At 46.9% G+C, this 6,356-nt stretch overlaps 1 long non-coding RNA gene across 1 annotated transcript; it reads left to right on the plus strand.

Annotated features, from left to right (window-relative positions):
- The first annotated feature begins 482 nt into the window (after positions 1–482).
- Positions 483–5,076, plus strand: LOC122562474. Its single transcript, XR_006315318.1, has 3 exons — positions 483–663; positions 4,002–4,157; positions 4,963–5,076. It is a non-coding gene; the product is annotated as an uncharacterized LOC122562474 (long non-coding RNA).
- Positions 5,077–6,356: the final 1,280 nt, after the last annotated feature.

The raw sequence follows: 6,356 nt of genomic DNA on the forward strand, positions 1-6,356 counted from the left end.
ACACCAGCTCCTCAGCCATGCATTCATCTGCTCTATCCTCCTATTCCTGCCCTCACTAGCTCGTAGCACTGGGAGTAATCCAGATATTACTACTCTCGAGGAACTCCTTTTTAAATTCCTGCCTAACTCTCTGTAATCTCCCTTCAGAGTCTCAACCTTTTCCCTTCCAATGTCATTGGTTCCAATGTGGACAATGACCTCTTGCTGTCCCCTCTCCCCCTTGAGAACATTCTGCACCCTCTCTGGGACATCCTTGACCCTGGCACCAGGGAAACAACACACCATTCTGCTTTTTCACTGCTGGCCACAGAAACGTCTGTCTGTACCTCGGACCAGAGAGTCCCCTTAACACAATTGACCTCTTGGAATGTTATGGAAAGCCAGTTATTTCTCAATCAGCTTAGAGTGAAATTCCTACTGACTATTGTCCATGGCGGGTGGGCGCTGGGGGGTGGATGGAGGATAAATTGGTGCCTCATATTAATCAGTTAACAGGCCGTTTGTTTTACAGAGGAGTTGACAGTCCACAAATATCGAACAGAGAAACCCTCCAAATCTCCACCTCCACCTCCTCCCCGACGCAGTTTCCCATCGTCTCATGGACTGACCACAGGAAGAACGGGGGAGGTCATCGTCACAAACAAAAAAGAATCAACCCTCAAAGTAAGTCTCAAAGGGAGAAAGGCCTCGGAGGGAAAAGGTGTTTGATAAACAGTTTTCGTGATGTGAGTGTCCCTTTAACATGGGGCGGCACGGTGGCTCAGTGGTTAGCACTGCTGCCTCACAGCACCAGGAACCCGGGTTCGATTCCAGCCTCGGGTGTGTGTCTGTGTGGAGTTTGCACGTTCTCCCCGAGTCTGTGTGGGTTTGCTCCGGGTGATCCAGTTTCCTTGCACAACCCAAAGATGTGCGGGTCAGGGTGAATTGGTCATGCTAAATTGCTCTGTCATGTTCGGTTCATTAGTCAGGGGTAAATATAGGGTAGGGGAATGGGTCTGGGTGAGTTCCTCTTCGGAGGGTCAGTGTGGACTTGTTGGGCCGAAGGGCCTGTTTCCACACTGTAGAGAATCTAATCTGGAAAAAAACAAGGATTTATAAACAACAAGTGGCAATAAATCTAATCTAGAAATCAGGATAAACTCCTTTATTCAGATAGTGACTGGAGAGTGAAGCTCACTACCATGGGGAGTGGCTGAGACAAAGTTTACTTTGCAAAGTAATTAGGTAACATGGACAAGAGAAAGGAAACGGAAAAGATATTGAGAGGCTAGGATAAGGGAACTGGAACATGTGGCGTCTCCTGTGGGGTATGAAGGTTAGTACAGACACTTTGTGCTGAATGGACTGCTGCTGTACTACAGTCTAGATTAGAGTGGTGCTGGAAAAGCACAGCAGGTCAGGCAGCATCCGAGGAGCAGGAAGATCGATGTTTCGGGCAAAAGCCTTTCATCAGGAATGTTGATTTTCCTGCTCCTCGGATTCTGCCTGACCTGCTGTGCTTTTCCAGCACCACTCTAATCTAGACTTTGGTTTCCAGCATCTGCGGTCCTTGGTTTTAACCTTGCTGCTGTACTCCAGGTGACTGCTGTTGCCTGAAAGGGCATTGCTGTGATTGGAGGTGTATGTGACTCTGTAGTTAAAAGCCTCCCCAGTGAATAGGAGCCAGCCTGGAATCTGCTTTGTGATTTCTCGACGTTGTTCCTGCTCAGTGAGCCCTTCATTGAGTCTGGCGAAAGTTACTCTGAATAATCTCCCTTGGCGAAAATTAGCGAAAGTTACTCTGAATAATCTCCCTTGACTCTTGTTGAGGTTCTGAAATGTAATGAGCCCCTTCAGTTTGAGCTGGGCCGTTCAGTGCGATTCCTGTTTGCCCTGAGACTCTCACCTCACCCCTGTCCTTGTAACCAAGAGCCAAGTGAAGGTTTGTGCTGTGTCTGTGGGTCAGCACAATTTGACCATGTGTGTGGAAGCAGGAATATTGCTGCTGCTTGGAAGATTTCCCAGAAAAACAATATTTCCAGTTTGCTTTGAGCTTAATATTTAGGAAGCAGTGTCTCGGGCTGGACTAACTTGTCTCACCTATCCTGATATAAATGGCTGTGTCAGAGTGTCATTCAAAGCCAATCACATCACTGTGGGTTTGGAGTCACTATTAGGCTGGACAGGATACAGTAAGGGCGTTGAAGCAACAGATACTGGGGAACACCACCTCCTGCAAGTTCCCCTCCGAGCTCCTCACCATCCTGACTTGGAAATATATCACCATTCCTTCACTGTCACTGGGGTCAAAATCCTGGAATTCCCTCCCTAAGGGCATTGTGGGGCTACCTACAGCACATAGACAGCAGCAGTTCAAGAAGGCAGCTCACCCCCACCTTCTCAAGGGGCAACTAGGGACGGGCAATAAATGCTGGGCCCAGCCAGTGACATCCACATATCCAGAATTAATTTAAAAAAAGATTGTTATTTACAATAAAGCTATGGTTTCCATTATGAATGTTAGAAAGTTCTTTTTTAAAATCCATTGTTATTCACAACTGTGTTTAAACTCCCCAGCTGCTGTGGTGGGATTTCAACCTATTTCCTTGAGATTATTAATGCAAAAACCTAACTGTATTTCTGGTTATATAATCCTCAGAATCCCCTGCCCTATTTCAGACATTGGCTTCAGGTGGACTGTAAAAACAGCGGGTTGTTTAGCTCAGTCTGCTGGACAGCAGTATGGTGCCAACAGCACCATCAACCACCATCCCCCCCGCCCCCCCACCAGCTGAGGTTACCATGAAGGACCCTCTTTCTCAACCTCTCCCCTCGCCTGAGGCACAGTGATCCTCCGGTTAAACTACCACCAGTTATCTCTTTGTATTGACAGAGCAGCCCTATGGTATTCTCGGACTGTGCTGACTTTACCCTTTTTCTAGTTAGGGATTGAGAGAGACAGTGCTGAACTGTTTATTGTATTGCCAAGCTCCAGTGGATTACCACCCCACCAATTAATTAACGCCCCTCAATGGTGAAACACTAGACACTGCGGCTCACTCTTTGGCCTGTTCAAACTGCCTCCTGCCTGCCTTCCAGTTTAGTGCCCCCTAAAGCTGCAGAATCCACCAGGAGACACAGGAATCCCTGTCTGTTGACTGGTGGGATTTGACCCCCCTTGACAAGAGTGCTCTCTGTTAAACAGAACAAGATATGGAGTCTACACAGTGAGGGATTCCATGCAAACCCCTCATGTAGTTGTGGAAGGACGCAGACAGTGCTGCATGTTGCTGGTGACTGTCTCCTTTACTGATGAAGTAACAACTGATCATCTTAAACTCAGCAACCAGCGAGGTGACTGCTTGAAGCAGCAATATTCCTGCTTCCACACATTAATTCACCAGGAGCTCCTGCGAATTAATGTTAAAGAATAAACTGCTACAACTCCTCATTGAGTATTAGCAAGTTCAGGCTGTTACCATCATCATCCATGTGAAATCTGATGTGACCCTCAATAAAGAACAAACTTGCATTTATCTAGCACCTTTCATCACCTCAGCATGTCCCAAAATGCTGTGCAGCCAATAGAATACTTTTGAAGCACGGTCGAGGTTGTAAATATTGTTTAGTTACATTCCTGTGATGCACCTTGGGATGTTTTCTTCAATTGAAAAATAAATGCAAGCTCCTCAGAAGAAAAATGTAATGCCCCCTGTAGAAGCTCATTTCACCAGGGACTGTGCTTGTGTATAATGGAGGAAAGGAGAAAGTGAGGTCTGCAGATCAGAGCTGAAAACATGTTGCTGGAAAAGCGCAGCAGGTCAGGCAGCATCCAAGGGACAGGAGAATCGACGTTTCGGGCATGAGCCCTTCTGCCATTCCTGAAGAAGGGCTCATGCCCGAATCGTCGATTCTCCTGCTCCTTGGATGCTGCCTGACCTGCTGCGCTTTTCCAGCAACACATTTTCAGTTATAATGGAGGAAATGCTGTCATTAAAGGCTCCCTTTCCTGCCTTTCCCAGAAGGCTGACTCTGATGAAACTGATGCACCAAGACCACATGTCAAGCTGCGAAGGACCATGTCTGAGGCCAAGCCTCCGTCAACACCACCACCGATTGTAGCATCAGCTGTTCGCGATGATGAGGATGAAGAGAATAGGATCATGGCTGAATTGGAGGTTTGTGTTTTTGGATTAATTCTGCTATTACTTCAGGGCAGAGGGAGTGCAATCACTGAAGCTTGTCTTGGGACCAATTTACTTCCTCATATGTTGGGTGATGCAGCAAAGTCCATTGTGTGCTGGAAATTGGGTCATCTCTTCAATTGTTTATTGATTACAAGTTGCCACTTACTCCAAATTAATGAACAGGCAAGTGACTGACTATTAAATGATATCGATGTTTGATCACTTAACTGGCTTCAGAAGCTGTGTTCCTCATTGAATACATCTGCAACTGTTTGTCAGTCACTTGTGACGAACGCTTGGTTTGAGCTGGGTGTGTTTCCAGCCGCACTGTGACATCAGCTCGGCCCAGCTCAGCTCGGCTCAGCTTGGCAATGTGACTGGGCACGTGGACCCTGATGGAATTCCCAGGGCTCTGACACTCCTCGACTTGTTGCTCACGTGAATATTGCACATAACTGGCAAAACGGTTCTGATAGACCAGGCCCAGGGTGACGTTTTGTTGTACTCCTCATGTTTTAGTTCAGTTGGACCTACAGCTCATGCCTCCCAAATCCTCCAGGGTCCACAATGAGTCCACTTACACATCCACTGGGCTCCTGTGGATTCCACACACATTCACTCTGTGTGATTCTGTAGTGTAACCCATTACATTTACAAATCTCCCAGTTTTCAATTTGCAGATTGTCCTTATTTTGACCTTAAATAATCTTTATTCGTTGGTGGTCTTTCAGAGAAGAGAAAACTTGTACTTTACGCAATGTCTTTTATCTTTCTTCCCAATTTCTGGTCCCATTAGGTTTTTCAGAGAAACTCTGTGCCTTTCACAGGCTCAAACGACCAGGGGATGGCTGCTTTCCCCACTCCAGATCCTAGACCTTGCAGGGTTTCCCTACCAAGCAGACGACTAAAGGTAAAGCCTTGTGGCTTCAAAATTCTTCTGAGCACTTCTCTAACGAGCCTGCTTCCACCTCCCTGACTAACCACTGCTGCTCGCACCTCCCGCTCACTTACTTTACTCTTTTGCCTCTTCACTATGAATCTTCTCACCAAACCTTTGATGCCAACCGAGCACTTGGAATGTAGAGTTGGCACCAACCCAACAGCTGGTCAGTCACCCTGGCAGCATGGAATTTGTGTTGACTGAGGCTCTGCCTGTTTATTAATTGCTGCAGCATGTTATCAAGCAGCTGAGAGATGCCTGTGTGTGCCTGAAGATTAGCACCTTGCTTCTGAAGCAGCCTTATAGCCTGAAATCTTCCGAAGCAGCTGCACGTGTGTCTGTGGAGCAGTCACCTACATGCCCAGCTCCCTCATGGAGCTGCTTAGTCATGTGTCGCTCAGCAGCTGCACTCTCTCTGTACTCTTGCAGCCAAATGACTCCGATTCCACTATGTTACAAAGTTGAATCTCCAATCCATTCTATGCAGAAAGTTGGAGAATAGTAGGTGATTCAGCCCCTCAACCTGTCTGCATTTTCCAGTCTCTCTTGTCGTGGTGTCAGTGTCCTTTAGCTTCCATTGCACTCTGTAGACGAGCCCTTGGTAGAATCTGTCTGGATCCTGATCTCACTGGATCCTGAAAAAATTAACTCCTTCCCTTTAGGGCTGGCTACACTCTCAGCCGACAGCACTGCTATCTCAGGATGAACCAGACTGATGTGTCTGGCTTCAATACGGTCAGTCCATTTCAGTGCCAGTTAGTCTTGGGCAGGAAGAGATTTACAAACTAAAGTTCTGCATTCTAAGTTCAGAACTTCACAAAAGCTAACTCTTTCACCATCAAACCCCAGGAATACTTTGCTATTTTTGTGCTTTTAAAGTCATTTATTTTTATCACTTCTTTCCTTCACTCTGCTCCCTGTTAAGTTGACATTTCTGCTACAGTCCCAGGAGCAGCTCAACATCTTCTTCAGGTAAAAACAATGACTGCAGATGCTGGAAACCAGATTCTGGATTAGTGGTGCTGGAAGAGCACAGCAGTTCAGGCAGCATCCAAGGAGCAGCGAAATCGACGTTTCGGGCAAAAGCCCTTCATCAGGAATAAAGGCAGAGAGCCTGAAGTGTGGAGAGATAAGCTAGAGGAAGGTGGGGGTGGGGAGAAAGTAGCATAGAGTACAATAGGTGAGTGTGGGAGGGGATGAAGGTGATAGGTCAGGGAGGAGAGGGTGGAGTGGATAGGTGGAAAAGGAGA

Source organism: Chiloscyllium plagiosum, chromosome 25 (assembly GCF_004010195.1).
Source record: "Chiloscyllium plagiosum isolate BGI_BamShark_2017 chromosome 25, ASM401019v2, whole genome shotgun sequence".
Classification (NCBI taxonomy): Eukaryota; Metazoa; Chordata; class Chondrichthyes; order Orectolobiformes; family Hemiscylliidae; genus Chiloscyllium; species Chiloscyllium plagiosum.